The sequence below is a fragment of the Eleutherodactylus coqui genome, chromosome 3, assembly GCF_035609145.1.
Source record: "Eleutherodactylus coqui strain aEleCoq1 chromosome 3, aEleCoq1.hap1, whole genome shotgun sequence".
NCBI lineage: Eukaryota > Metazoa > Chordata > Amphibia > Anura > Eleutherodactylidae > Eleutherodactylus > Eleutherodactylus coqui.
This window is the reverse complement of record NC_089839.1, coordinates 58,604,572-58,620,670: the sequence shown is the minus strand read 5'-3', so window position 1 is coordinate 58,620,670 and position 16,099 is coordinate 58,604,572. Positions and strand designations below refer to the sequence as shown.

The following is a 16,099-nucleotide window of genomic DNA, read 5'->3' as shown; positions in this document are numbered from 1 at the left end:
CCCACCACTAGCCTTGGCGGCAAGAGGAAGTAGTCAGCATCCACCGCATGCTGAAAATGGGTAAATTACATGGGATATGATTAAGAAAAAAAGAGGCAGTAAGCATCCTTTGACTGGTCAGTGTAACATTTGTCAGAATCTTACTGTATATAAAATACTGTAACAGAGGGGATAAGCTTTAACTGATTCTCACATGCTTCACTTCTTTTCTACGATGCCTCCAACTCACAAGAAAGGTTCATTCTTCAACCTGCAATGTAAAAAATACATTATGAAGGATACAGGCTCATGAAGTGAAACCGTCCCTAAATAACTAAGTATACTACATCATAAATTAGACCTTAGAATAACAAATAAGCCATAGTAAAAAGGAAACCCAAGTTGCTGTGTACAATGCTGTACACAGATTGTCACCACCTATGTTAGACCCTGGCCCCCATTGGGATCACAACCAAAATTCACCTACTAGTGCGACTTGTTTGTAGACTGTTGGAGAAAAACAGAGTACTAGAGATGAGCGAGCGTACTCGCTAAGGCAAACTACTCGAGTGAGTAGTGCCTTATTCAAGTACCTGCCCGCTCGTCTCTAAAGATTCGGCTGCCGACGGGTAGCGGCGGGGGAGAGCGGGGAGGAACGGAGGGGAGATCTCTCTCTCGCTCCCTCCCCTCTGCTTACTCCCGCAAATCCCCGCTCACCCGCACCGGCAGCCGAATCTTTAGAGACGAGCAGGCAGGTACTCGAATAAGGCACTACTCACTCAAGTAGTTTGCCTTAGCGAGTATGCTCGCTTATCTCTACAGAGTACCACACAAAAATGGGGCAAATATGCAAACTCCGTGCAGCTATTGTCCTTGGATGGATTTGAACCCAGGGCCTCTGTGTTGCAAGACATCAGTGCTAACCATTGAGCTATCCCTTTCAATACATAAAAATAAAAAATCTGCAACAAGATTTTACTGCAGAATCACCGTAAATGTCCCACAGATTTGTCTTTCGCCCCCAGACCCAGCCACAAGGGGGCACAGTCTGCAGGAAGCAGCCTGGAAGATGTCTCAGTAACAAATGGCACATCATACAGGCTAATGCAATGTTCAGGAAATATTCCATGGTATATTTTGTTATGCACCAAGAAAGAAGAGACTGAACTGAATTCAATGACGAATTTGGTTTTGGGACATAGTGTCCCAATGTAAAAACAGTGGCCTGTCTACATATGCCGGCGGTGAGTAAACAATCATTAGTCAGCCGCTTCTATCTTTTATGCCTTCGTAAAAAGCTTTGCTGATAATAAGCAAATCCCACCGCATAAACATTAAAGCCAGTCTCTCACAGGCGTTTGTAAAAATGCTGCGTTTTTAAACGGCGTTTTCAAAACGCGTTCGACAGCCTTTTTGACGCACCCCGTCATTGCAATGGATGATGTGGAAAGTGAGAAAAAAAATTTCTGCAATGCACTAAAATAGAACAGACAGGTTCGTCCGAGAAGCCCCATTAAAATCAATGGAGGCTCAGTACAGCGTTTTCGGCGGGCATTTCAAACTGATTTTTCACTGCGGAGAATTAGCTGTGATTGTACCCTAAGAAATAAAAAATAAAAACAGTATGTAAGGCCGAAAAATTACGCGTGTCCATCCAGTTCAGCCTATTATCTCTAATGTTGATCCAGAGGAAGGCAATATAGTTTCATACAACACCAATAGGTTCCCATTTTAGGCCTCGTTCACATTCGCACTAATCATTTCCCTTGTTTTTCTCCATTGTAGCAGAAGGAAAATGAAAATGATGACGGATCAGTTACATGGCATATAATTGGCGCCCAACAGACCTCACTCACCTGCATCTCAAGAACATCGCAAGAATCCGCCCCTTTCTCACTGTGGACTCGCAAAAAACACTTACTGTTGCCCTCATCCACTCTCGCCTCGATTATTGCAATCTTGCTGCTGATCGGCCTCCCCAGACCAGACTCTCCCCCCTCCAATCCATCCTGAATGCAGCAGCTATCATCTTCCTGTCCAGCCGCTACTCGGATGCCTCCTCCCTGTGCCGGTCACTGCACTGGCTGCCCGTCAAATACAGAATTCAGTTGAAACTCACTACCTTCATCCATAAAGCTCTCCATAGCATTGCACTGCTCTTTATTGCATCCTTCATCTCAATCCACCACCCAGTCCACGCCCTCTGCCCCGCTAACGAAATCAGATTAAGTGCCACTTCAATTTGAACCTCTCTTTCCCGCGTCCAAGACTTCTTCTGAGCAGCACCAGTTCTCTGGAACACTCTACCAATAGCTATCCGGGCAATCCCTGATGCACAAAACTTCAGGCGTGCTCTAAAAACACACCTCTTTGAGGAGGCATACCATATCTCCTAAATCAAACCCCTCTTTACCCCCCTGATAACATGCTCCTGCTGACTGCAATCCCTGTTAGCCGTAATCAACTGCCCCCTGCAGTCACTCCGATTCAGTCACTACACAGCTCAATCTGACCATTGTCTATGTGTATAGCCTCCCTCACTCTCCACCTCGCCATACCATGCAAATCTCCCGCCACTTTACCTTCTGTATCCCTCCATTATCTGTAGTATGTAAGCTCATTTGAGCAGGACCCTCACCCCTACTATTTACATCAATTGATTACTACATGTAACCATGGTTGTTGTATCATTGTTTTTTTGTATCTGTTCTCCCTGTTTGTAAGCACTGAGGAATATATTAGCGGTATATAAATATTTAAAGATTATTAGTAACTATAATGTGGTCCATCATGTTGTTATTTTATCAGGGGGAAAAAGTGCTTTTTTTTTGTTTGTTTTTTAGAAATTTAGTAGAATCTGAAACAGGCTCCTGACGGGACTCGAACACATATTATCTTAAACCTTCACTCATTCTGAGCTGAACAGTTGAGTGGGCGGTCCCATCAGTGATTGACAGCTACCCCTCTATGCACAGTCATACATAGATACTAGAGATGAGCGAGCGTACTCGGAAAAGCACTACTCGCTCGAGTAATGTGCTTTATCCGAGTATCGCTGTGCTCGGGTCTGAAGATTCGGGTGCCGCTGCGGCTGACAGGTGAGTCGCAGCGGGGAGCAGGGGAGAGCGGGCGGGAGAGAGGGAGAGAAAGATCTTACCTCCGTTCCTCCCCGCTCTCCCCTGCAGCTCCCCGCTCCGTGCCGGCACCCGAATCTTCAGACCCGAGCACAGCGATACTCGGATAAAGCAAATTACTCGAGCGAGTAGTGCTTTTCCGAGTACGCTCGCTCATCTCTAATAGATACCAATCACTGATAGCTCCACCCATTGGACTGTTCAGCTCAGAATGTGCAGAGTACTAAATGAATAAAATACAAGTTACCGTATATACTCGAGTATAAGCCGACCAGAGTATAAGCAGAGTCAATACGTTTTACAACAAAAAACTGGTAAAACTTATTAACTCAAGTATAAGCCTAGCTATACTAGAGTATATACTAGGTAAAGAAAAAATGCAATACCTCCCAGCCGGCGTCTGTGTCACCAGCGCGATGGTCGGCAAGCTGCTTGAGAATTCTCCCAGCTATCATCTCCCTGCTCGGCTTTGAATTCCCCCCGCCGTCAGCGATGTGTAAGTAAGTGCTGTGATTGGATCGAGCGCCAGCTAATCACAGCCGTGCGCTCGATAAACCAATCGCAGCCATTCAGTGATGTCATCCACTGAATGGCTGTGAATGATCGAGCGCCGGCTGTGATTGGCTGGCGCTCAATCTAATCACTGAGCTTACCCACACAGTGCTGATGGCGGGGGAATTCAAAGCTGAGCAGGGACATGGCAGCAGGGAGAATGCTCAAGCAGCTTGTCGCACCGCCGAGGAGACCATCGCGCCAGGGACACAGACGCAGTTGAGTATTGCGGGTCTTTTGTTGTTGTTTTTTTTTACCTCACTCGAGTATAAGTCGAGGGGGGCTTTTTCAGCATATAAAATTGTGCTGAAAAACTAGGCTTATACTCGAGTATATATGGTATATTGAATCTTTCCCCTTAAACCTACATACTAATGTGCTCAGCTCCTTCTACTCTATAACGTGATACCTGCAGTTTGAACAGCCTGTTCGATCTGTCAGACTCTCTTTAACCCCTTGATGCTACAGGATGTACAGTTTCCTCCTGCAGGTTCAATGTATATATGAAGGGAAATCTCGAGTCAATCCCGCACCATATAATGCGGGTGCCGGCTGTTTCTTTCAGCCGACACCTGCCCACAACAGCTCTGATTAGCCGCAGCACTGATTGTGAGCTTTTAACCCTTTAAATTCCGCCGTTAATTCTTACAGCGTCATTTAAATGCCCCGATCGACGTTTCGGAGGGCCTGCACTGCCCCCCACAATATGATTGCAGGTTGCCATGGCAGCCTGGAGCCTTCTGATAGGCAATCTGCAATGAGAGCTCTAGGGCCTATCAATCCATGTCTGTGGCGTGGATTGATAGATTGCCTGTCAGATCGCAGTACAATGTAATGCTATGGCATTACATTATATTGCAGGAGCGATCCTGTTCCCTATGGGGACTTAAAAAAACTGTAAAGATTAGTTTCAAAAAGTTTTGTTAAATAAGAGAAAATGTTAATTAAAGTTAAAAAAAACAAAAAAAAACACTTTTGCCATATTAGTAATAAAAGAGTCTAAATATTAAAACAAAAATACATATTTGGTATCGGTGCATCAGCAAGTGTCCCGTCTATCAAAATAACACATTAGTTAACCCGAATGGTGAATGTCGTTAAAACAAAAATAACTGCAGAATTGCATTTTTTTTTGGTCACTGTCTCTAAGAAATAAGGTAATAAAAAGCGATCAAAAAGTCGTATCTACTCCAAAACCGTACTAATATAAAACTACAGGACGTCCCACAAAAAATGAACCCTCACACCACTATGTAGATGGAAAAATAAAAACATTATGGCTGTCAGAAGATGGCAGCAGAAAATTTCAAAAAATTAAATATCTTTGGGAAAAAAATAACAGCGGTACAGAAAAAAAAACACTATATAATCTTGGTATCGTAGTAATCGTACTGACTCATAGAATAAAGTTATCCTGTCATTTTTGTTGCAGTTTGTTCGCCGTAGAAACAGGACACACCGAAAGATGGCAGAATTTATGTATTTCGCTCAACTTAGATTTTTTTATAAGTTTTTCAGTACATTATATGGTATCATTGAAAAATACAACTCATCCAACAAAAAACAAGCCATCAGACAGACACGTTGGCGGTGAAATAAAAGTTCAGAATTTTTTAAAACGGGGAGGAAAAAGACGAAAATGAAAAAAAAGGGGGGAGCCCGTCCTTATGGGGTTAAAGGGGTTTTCCAGGGAGAATACTACTGAGGACTTATCCTCAGGCTAGGTCATTAACAAGTTGATCGGCCGGGGTCCTCGCAAATACACAGAGCCTCTGCGCTGACCTCTGTGTAGTGGCCGGCGCTTGTAGCTGCAGGCACAGCTTGCGTTGATTTTAACAATTGAAAGGGTGAAATCAGCTGCAGTTCCGCACCTGAATCTGCACCGACGGTGCGGCTTTTGACGCGATTTTAGATTTGGAAAATTCTGCTAAAGGGGCTGTAAGGAATTCAAAAATGATCATTGGCTCAGAAATGTATAAAATAAAGAAAAGCCCATTTAGAACTGGAGTCCAACTGCCCGCCGCTTAAAAGCTGGAAGAGGTCCGCTGGCAGTCGTCTGTCGTTCTTTGCGCACATTAGACTCAGCCAATCATCGGCTTCAACGGTCATGGAGGAATCACTGCTAAAACCTTTGATTGGCTGGGCAGTCATGTGACCACCCGCTGGCCACTTACGGGTTCCAAGCAGTGGGCTCCAGCGCTAGTCGAGGCACTGCTGGATCAGGCATGTGTTTTTTATTTATTTTATAGATTTCTGAGCCACTGAAATTTTCTTTTTTAACCCTTTCCAATCCTGGGTTTCCTAGGGGGCTTACTCTTTTTCTGCCATTATACAACAACGCTATATGCTCGCTAAAGCCAGTACTGCATGAGGTGACACGTTGGATAGGCTCCGACAGCAGAGAGGCTGGCAATATACAGTAAGAGAACCCCGACGGACGTCTTCCAACATCAGAGCTGTGCAGCCTTAAATCCTAATGTCTCCAGATGTCACACAGTGGATTGGAAAGGGTTAAGTCTCGGAAACTCCCTTTAGGGTGTATTCACAAGGGCGAGTTTTCTGGGTGAGTTCTGTCAGAGTCTGAGATAGACAGAACGTGAACGGAATAAGAACCCATTCATTTGCATATGTTCATTCATACATGTGATTTTTCACTTGGACAGACAGTTTGAATTAGAATTTAAAAAAAAAATAATAATAATAATCGCTAAATGTCCTATTTTGGTCCAATTCTCAGATGCGATTACAACACTCAAACGTGCAGTATCACACGCATCGGACAGCACACGGATGGGGGGAGGGGGGTGTGCTGTCCAATGCTAGTCACACATGTAAATCTCAACGCAACGCAGAGCCGAGTCCGCGGATACCTGCTCTGCCATTGGAGAACTGTACCGCGGATGAATTTAGTGGCTTACTGTTGCACATGCGCAATTTAGATTTTTTTTTTTCTAATTTTTTTTTCCCCGGGCCATTGCTAGGCGACAACGCGGAATTCACACCCTGTCCACAATGTTCATTGCCAACTTCCACTGACTTCAACGGAAGCCGCCCGTGCGGAATGCACACAAAAATGGAGCATGCTGCGAAAACGCAGTTGATTTCCACAAGTGTGGAGGAAATTTGCTGTGGATTGGCAGTGCGGACGCGACTGCAGATTCTGCAGCAAATACCCGCCCGCAAGGAGCCCTTAGGTTGGGTTCACACGAGGCTTAAATCTCGCGGGATTTCCGCAGTGGGATCGCGGAGAGGCCACTTCAAAACCTGCTCCGTCCCGCAGTGTGTGGATGTGATTTTTGCAAATCTCATCCACTGTGTTCCTTAAAGGGGTTGTCTCGAGGAAGCAGTGAAAATTTTTTTTTGCCCAGTCCCCCTTATTAAGCATACATTACTAAGCCCCCCTGTAAATTACTTTTCTAGCCGGTTTCTACTTACAGTTCCAGCGTTTCAGCAACTTATAAAAAGTTTCCCAAAGATGGCCGCCGGCTCTTTTCCCATCGCTTGCTGTAGCCCGACGTGCGCGCTCCCGAGACGCTACCAGCTGTGTCTCCCTGACAACCAGATGCCCCGCAGCCGCCGACCGGACCCACCACGGCCGCCGACCACGGCACACGCTCTTGGGCCACAGTCACCCACCGCCAGGCAGCAGGTAACGGACGCTAGGCCCCGGCTCCCCCGCGCTAGGCCCCTGACAACAGACGAAGGCTCCGGGGCCCAGCGGCAGGCCCCTGACAACAGACGAAGGCTCCGGGGCCCAGCGGCAGGCCCCTGACAACAGACGAAGGCTCCGGGGCCCGGCGGCAGGCCCCCCCAGCGCACACATCACCCCAGACCCCTCACTTACATGGGCGGCTTCACGGCAGGGCTGGGCTTCTCGGCTGGGCTTCTCAAGTTTCTGCACCATTCTCTAACAGAGGATGGTACAGAATGGCCGCTCCAGCGCGCTCCTGGGAAGTTACAGCTCGTCTGCGCATGCGCAGAAGAGCTGTAGCGGTGAGCACGCTGAAGCGGCTCGTGCTCAGAGCAGAAGACCGGACTGCGCAAGCGCGTCTAAAAAAGCAAGCCGCCAGCGAATTTAGACGGATCCATGGAGACGAGGACGCTAGCAACGGAGCAGGTAAGTGAATAACTTCTGTATGGCTCATATTTAATGCACGATGTATATTACAAAGTGCATTAATATGGCCATACAGAAGTACTTAACCCCACTTGATTTCGCGAGACAACCCCTTTAATCCCGGGATTGAAATTGCAGGCGGAATTTCCGTGCGGAAAGTTTGCATGGAAATTCCGCTCGGTGTGAACCCAGCCTAAAGAAAAATATATTTTTTCATGTTTTTTTTAATAGTTGAAAAAAATAATGCTTACACATACCGAAAAGAGACTGTTTTAGGTAAACGGCACGGTCTGCCTGCATGCAAAACAAAAACTACCTGCACAAAGCCCATTACCAGATTATTTACAAGCAGAGGGCCGTCAAACCCAGGTTTACCAAAACCTTGTTTACAATGTGAAGGAGAGTAACTTCCAGTCAATAACTGCTCAAAATTCCTTTAAGATAAAAAAAAAAAAAGAAGCTGAGTAAGCAACACGCAGAGGAACATATTGTAGAGGTATACAAGCCCTACACCTGAGCAGCTTCTGCTGAACTACAACTCCCAGCATGCAGCTAATTAGCATCTATGGAACAGCATGCTGGGAGTTGTAGTTTAGTTCCGAGGACGAGCAGCTACAGGTCTGTACGCCGTGCCTTTAAGCCCAGCGGCATGAAACTGCTGAAAGACTAGACGAGGGTTGTTATAAATTGGAGGGGAGGTACTGAACACTCACAGGCAACCGGCGCTGATGTGTCTGCCCCTCAGCTCCAGCAGCAGGCCCCTCTATCCCAGCAGCAGCTCGAAGCCGGCTGACAAGTGCGCATGCGCGATAGCTATTGGTGGGTAGCTGAACACGTGACATCGCAGAGCGCGCCTCTTCTGAGTGAAGAGTGAGGACGAGGAGAGTCGAAGTGACGCAGTTGTGATGCGCTACCTGCGTGTACCGTGAGGTGACTGGTGTCGCTGTCGTTCATAATCCCCCCTATGACTATGATTGGCTGACTTGGGGGTCATATATTACCGCTGTAAACACTACAACCTGTAGAAAAGGAAAACCTGTTGCCCATAGCAACCAAACAGACCTCTGCTAACTTTTTGTATGCTGCTCTTCAAAAATGAATGCTGCACTGTGGTTGGTTGCTATGGCCAAAAACTAGTTTTACATGTTTTGATAAATTGTCAAGGAATTTAGCTGCTATACGGTAACTGGCACTACCCCTTATTTTGCATATATATATGACAGACACGTAATTTTCATATCACCGTAAGCAGAAGCTGGAAATTTTTCATTCAGTAAACTGTAACAGAAAATAAAATAAATCTTATTATTTGTATAGCGCCAACTTATTCCGCAGCGCTTTCATGTAATTTATTTATTTATTAGCCCCCCACCAAGCTGGGTACATTTTACGGACCTCGGAAGGATGGAAGGCTGAGTCAACCTTGAGCCGGTTACCCGAACCAAGCGGGGATTGAACTCACAACCTTCAGGTCATGAATTAGAGTTTAGGACTGCATTTCTGCTGCGAAATCCCCAGAGCTGATGGATATGAAAGCCCCTAAAACTGTCCTTGTTGCCCATAGCAACCAATCACAGCACAGCTTTTATTTCTCAAGCTGCTGAGAAAAAGTTAAAGCTGCACTGTGATTGGTTACTATGGGCAACAAGGACCGTTTTAGGGCTCTTAGCCACTGGCAATAGATTTTTCTGCAAAGCAAAAGAGAGTGGAAACGCATGATTTTGAAACCAATGATTTTCAATGGTTTCATTCTCATTTGCGATATTTTCACTTACTCCAAGTTGTGATTAAAAAAAATCTGCAATATCGCCCACTGAAATCCATGTGAGAAGACGCGAAAGAACTTTGGAATTCCCTATAGTGAGGAAAGAGAGGGGGTGGAGCTACAGGAGATCTCTTACATTTCTCCCCGTAGCTGGAGAGATAGGGGACAGGGCTAGAGGGCTTTTCCAGGGCTTCGACTAGAGAGGGGGCAGAGCTAGAGGGTGGGTCTCTTTAGCCCTGCCCCTCTCTTGGTTAGAGAAGAATCACTATGAGGACCCATCTAGTCTCGCCCCTTCACGCCCATTTCGGGGAAGTCCCGGGAAAGCCCTCTAGCCCCGCCCCCTATATCTCCAAATATGGGGAGATATGTAAGAGATCCACTGTAGCTCCGCTTTTACATCCATTGGCTATTTCACATCCATCAGATCTGGAGATTTTGCTTTTCTGCTCCGTTCAGGTAGCAGGAAAGGGGAATCCCTGTGGCTGAATGACTTCATCTCCAGACGGAACCGAACAGCACCAGACGGATCCCATTGTGTCCACCTGCTTTCCGCCCAGTTGCCTGGCTTTTGGATGAAAGCTAAAGCACTGCATGCAGCTATTTTTCTTCCAGTGTTTTCAGCCGGATCAGTGATAGTACCACCGTCTGGAGGTTCAGACGCAGATGTGAAACCACCCTTTGGGGCTCATTCATTGTGGATCCAACCATCCTGTTGATTGCCCGACCCTCTGAAGAAAAGGAGATACGTTCTAATACCAGTTTGACCATGACCCGCCAGCCATAGTGTGCACCCTCTGACGAGAGCATTCCGGCAAGCACTGGGTGTGAAAACTTCCCTGGACACTTTGTCACCCCCTCAGCTGGTGCCTAGTTCACCAAGAGCGATCCTTCTTGACACTACAGTGGTTGGTGCTGACCATGGACGCCAGTCTCCTCAGATGGGGAGGGACATTACTCAACTTCACCGTGCAAGGGAAGTGGACAGTACAGGAATCGTCACCCCCAATAACATGTGTTGTAACTTTGGGCCGTACTACTGACGCCCCATCACTTTGTGCAACAGCTCTCAGGGTTCCCACTCTGTGTCCAAAAGGACAACGTGATGGCAGTCGCGTACATAAATCAACAAGGCGGAACCTGCAGGTCAGCAGTCATGGAGAAAACAGAAAAAATCCTAGCGTGGGCGGATACACACCTCCCAGCGATTTCGGCGGTCCACATGCCAGGCGTGGACAATTGGATAGCCAACTTCCTAAGTAGAGAGAAAGTCAATCAGGGAAAATGGGAACTCTCGGGTTTCATATTCCAAACCCTATTTTCACAATGAAGTCAGAAGTAAGCTCAATAGGCAACTACCAAACTTATGGAATGGCTGTGCAGATCATGATGATAGTGAACTTCTTCCTTGGCTTCCACATTCCCCGGACCGTACGCCTTTTTTCTTGGAGGGATTGTTAAAGATAGAGTCTACATGCAACCCTTACCACCCACCATGCATGACCTGCGAATATACAGTGGAGAAAACGTGTATGGAGAAAACAATCTGTATGGCAGGAACCCATACTACAGGCTCCGTGTGTTAATGGACAAAATAGGGCTCACAGTAAACACCTCTGATGTGGAAAACATGTTTGATGTTGTGCAACAAAACTTTGTGAGTTTTTGTCTCCATAGATATAAAATTAATGTATCTGAGTGCTATTAAACGTGAGTAATGAGTGTTTCAAATCGGGAAGATCATTTGTAATAACCCTGTATGTGTGTGTGTGTGTGTACAGATATGTCAACTCACCTGGTTTTACTTTGTCACCCAGTCACTGTGTGATATATACAGTAGTTCTCACCCTATTTTCAGGGAGGGAGGTTAAATATAGGGCACAGGTCCAGTAAAAAAGTCAAAATCTACCATTATGTATTGGATTAAAGGGGATGTAGTGGTGGGAGTCTCATCGCTTATCAATGGGGGTCTTACCACTGAGAACGAGACTCTCGTGTCCCTTTCTCCTATTACTGCGGTGGTCGCTTCTCCCCCTAAGGCAATGACATCACTCTGACTGGAGTGCTGGCTGAGCATACACCGTCAGCGCTCTATTCATTTCAATGGGAGTCACGAAAATACCCAAGCATGTGCGTTGCTCAGGTACTCGGCAGTCCTATTGAAAGTGAATGGAGCGCTTGCGTGACCAGCGCTCCATTCAGTCTACTCCTTACTACGGGAAGTGCACTAATCCCACAGTGAGGACAAGGTACATAGGACCCCCGTTCATGAGATATGTGGGGTTCTCAGTGTTGAGTTCCCCACCGATTAGCAAGTTATCACCTATCCTATGCACTGATGCAGTGACAGAGTAATGGGCACACAGTTCAGCTGAGCACTGCCCGTTCATTATCCCTCCGATACTTCAAATTCCTCCCACATGCCAAGAACATAAAGATGAAGCTAACTTGCTGTAAAAATTGTGTTTTGCCTGAAACAGGTGTAGTGGCCTAGAACACCATCCTGGTCCCCTCCATAAATGTCATACATGTTTTGTCCTATGTAGATGCACTGCACAAGTTTTTTTATATCGAGTGTGTGTGTTGCACAGCTGCGGCGCTTGAGAGGTTAACAGTAATAAAATCATTGCCTGTATGTAGATGTATCAGTTTGTCATGTCATGTGGTGTGAGTGAAGGTATAAATAGGAGTGCTTGAGAGCGGGAAAGGAGTTCCATCTTGTCTGCTACTGAGAGATTGCTAACACAGAGCCACATGGAAGCAACTTCAGCTTCCATGTAGGTGAAGATGGAGGAAGAGGAGTGATATAAATAAAAATCTTGGTATTTGTATAGCGCCAACTTATTACGCAGCACTTTCAGGTAATTATTACTTAACCCCTTAGTGACGAAGCCTGTTTGCGCCTTAGTGACGGAGCCAAATTTTGGAAATCTGACATGCGTCGTTCAACGTGGCATAACTCCGTAAAGGCTTTACATATCCCAGTGATTCTGACATTGTTTTTTCGCCACATGTTGTACTTCATTTAGATTGTAAAAAGAGACCGATATAATTTGTGTATATTTATTAAAAGTACCAATATTGGAAAAATTTTGAAAAAATTTTCATTTTTTCACATTTTCAACCGTAATATCTCAAATATGTCCAAACATACTGTACAAATTTTTGATAAGATATGTATTTCCATCTGTTTACTTTATTCTGAATGCACACTTGAAAAACTTTTGTGTTTTTTTTAATCATTTAGAGGACGTACAAATTTAACATTACTTTTCAGCATTTTGAGGAGCACTTTGTTTTCCTGCACCAAGGCAAGTTTGCAAAGGCTCATAAGTGTCAGAATAATAGATACACCCACAAATGACCCCATTTTAAAAACTACACTCCTTAGTGTATTCACTGAGGGGGGTCATGAGTATTTTGACCCCACCAGTTTTTTTCAGGAATGAGTTCAATTTAGGGGAGAAAAAATAAAATTTCATATTTTTGCAAATATGTCATTTTAAAGACATATTTTTTTTGCTATAGAGCCCATGAAAATGAGGATTTACACACCAAAATGGATACCCCCGTTTCTCCCGTGTTCAGAGACATACCCATTGTGGCCCTAATCTCATGTCTGGATGCATAACGGGAGCCAAAATGAAAGGAGTAGTCGGTGTCTTTCAGAACATAAATTTTGCTTGAAGGCGTTTTAGGCCCCATAGCACTTTTGTAGAGCTCTTGAGTGGCCAAAACCAAAGAGAACCCCCACAAGTGACCCCATTTTGAAAACTAGACCCCATAACGAATTTATCTAGGGGTGTACTGACCATTTTGACCCCACAGTTTTTGAATAAATTCAAGCCAAGCAAAAGGAAAAAATTCTGATTTTCGTTTTTTTGTCAATTCTGTCATTTTAAAAACAGCTTTTTTTGTACAGCACACGCATGAATGAAGCCTTTCACCCCAAAATGGATACCCCTGTTTCTCCCGTGTTCAGAGACATACCCATTGTGGCCCTAATCTCATGTCTGGATGCACAATGGGGCCCAACATGAAAGGAGTAGTCGGTGGCTTTCAGAACAGAAATTTAGCATGAAGGTGATTTTGGCCCCATTGCCCACTTGTAGAGCCCTTGAGCGGCCAAAACGACAGAGAACCCCCACAAATGATCCCATTTTGAAAACTAGACCCCCTAACGAATTTATCAAGGGGTGTACTGTGTATTTTTACCCTACAATTTTTGAATAAATCTAAGCAAAGCAGTAGGAAAAAAAATACAATTTTCATTTTTTTGGCAGTTGTATCAATTTAAAAACTGTTTTTTTTGTACAGCACACATAGGAATGAAGACTCTCACCCCAAAATTGATACCCCTGTTTGTCCCGTGTTCAGAACCATACCCCTTGTGGCCCTAATCTACTTAAAGGACGCATGGCTAGGCCTATAATGGAAGGAGCACCCGTTGGGTTTTAGGGTACAACGGAATAAATTCCAGGCCCCATTGCCCTCTTATAGAGCCATTGAGCGTCCAAAACGATAAAGAACCCCCACAAATGACCCCATTTTAAAAACTAGACCCCTTAACGAATTCATCTAGGAGTGTACTGCGTATTTTGAGCCCACAGTATTTGAATAAATTTCAGCAAAGCAGAAGGAAAAAATTACGATTTTCATTTTTTTGGCAATTTTGTCAATTTAAAAACAGTTTTTTTTGTACAGTGTACATAGGAATGAAGACGTTCACCCCCAAATGGATCCCCCCGTTTGTCCCGTGTTCAAAAACATACCCATTGTGGCCCTAATCTACTTACAGGAAACATGGCAAGGCCTGTAATGGAGGGAACACCTGTTGGATTGCAGGGAACAACTGAATACATTCCAGGCCCCATTGCTCATTTGTACGGAATAAAAATTGACTCCCTAAAAATCCCCCCCCCCCTCCACGCCCTTTTCGGTGTTCCCCAAATCTTAGATAAAAGTAATAATGTGAACTGTGTGGTATTTCCAAAGACGGGTAATTATGGAGGCTGGTTGGGATGGGCACATAGGGCAATAAAATCGGGTATCCCCCCTCCTCTCATGCTTTTTGGGGGTCATTTTTTTACCTCAGTGGCGGGGATGGGGTGTAAAAAGTGGCGTTCCGTGAGTCTCCGTAAGCTTGACGAGGTGCGGCGGTCTCACACAGAAGGCGCTCAACAAGGTGCTCCTGGAACTGCAGGAAGGCGAGCGTTCCCGGGGCTTCTTGTAAATTGCGTATTACAGGTAGCGGTCTGAATAACGCCGGGCTCATGCAGCCGTAGGTGGATCCCGGCTGTGAGCCCGGCTGTGACCCTGCGTACAGCCGCATAATGTACTGCGCATAACTGCGTACTTACACGGGCGGTCATGCGCAGTACATTTTTTTTTTGTTGTTTGTATTTCCCGCACCGTCGCTTAGCGATGACGCGGGTACCCGCAGCCCGTATACAACGTAGTTGCGTATGGGCAGCGGGTATATCCGCGACCATGGAGCACAATGGGCTCTATGTTGCTGATATCCGCGGTAAAATAGAACCTGCTGCGTTCTCTTTTCTGCGAGTGGATTACACAATTCCAACCCGCTAATGTGAGCGGAATTGTGTAATCCAATGCGATTGATCTGCGTATTACCGCTAATCAAACGCATGCGGAATCCGTAATTCCTATCCGGTCATGTGAGAGCGGCCAAAGGTAGATCGCTACCTTTTTATCACATGACCGGGGACCGCTCAACGAGGCCACCCGTCACTGCTCCAGGCTCTCGGCGACCAACGGTCGCCGAGAGCAAGGAGATATTAAGTTTCCTGGGCTCCCCGACTCCTGCGCATGTGTGCGGTGTTTTGCCGGCGGTCGCATGCGCAGAATACGGGAAAGTTCACGGAAGAAGATTGCGTCGGGGTGCAAATATGGAGGCCTGCGGTAAAAAGTTTTATCTCCTCTCACCGATCGCATCGGTGAGGGGAGATGAACCTTCCCCTTTTTTTAACTTTTACGTGACCGCCTTTATCCATTGGATAACGGCGAACACGTGATCAGGAACCGCTCACCGCGGCTCTCCGTGAAATCTCCAGGCTCTCGGCTAAGTTTTGTAGCCAGGAGCAGGGAGATTTTAAAAAACCACGGCTTTTGCGCATGCGCCTGCCACATTGGCGAAGGGCGCGTGCGCAGAAGCTGGGGTGAGGTCCGCGGATAAATCCGCAGGCCTTAGGTATGTCATTTCATCCTCCCTCACAGATATGATCCGTGGGGGGAGATGAAACGCAAGGTTTTTTTTAACTTTTTAAAACTTTTAAAAACTTTTTTTCACCTTTTACCCCTTTTTTTTTTTTTAACTTTTTGCACTTTTTTTTTACTTTACATGATCACTGTCATCCATTGGATGACAGTGATCATGTCCCTGGTGACATCCCTCTGCTCTTGGCTACACATGGCAGCCAGGAGCAGAGCAATTTTGAATTTCCCGGGGCTCGAGCCCCTCTGTGCACACGCCCGATGTCAATCATCGGGCGCGCATGCGCAGACGGGGATTTCGGGTCCCGGGACATCGCAGAG

At 45.8% G+C, this 16,099-nt stretch overlaps 1 protein-coding gene across 1 annotated transcript in view; it reads right to left on the bottom strand.

Annotated features, from left to right (window-relative positions):
* The window catches only part of TASP1 (taspase 1), a 156,482-nt gene extending 147,870 nt beyond the window's left edge, over positions 1–8,612 (bottom strand). Inside the window, exons 1-2 of the mRNA XM_066595631.1 lie at positions 8,496–8,612; positions 194–250 (exon numbers count right to left, since the gene is read on the bottom strand). The gene's annotated coding sequence lies outside the window, so the exon portion shown is untranslated. The remainder of the gene's footprint in view (positions 1–193; positions 251–8,495) is intronic.
* Positions 8,613–16,099: the final 7,487 nt, after the last annotated feature.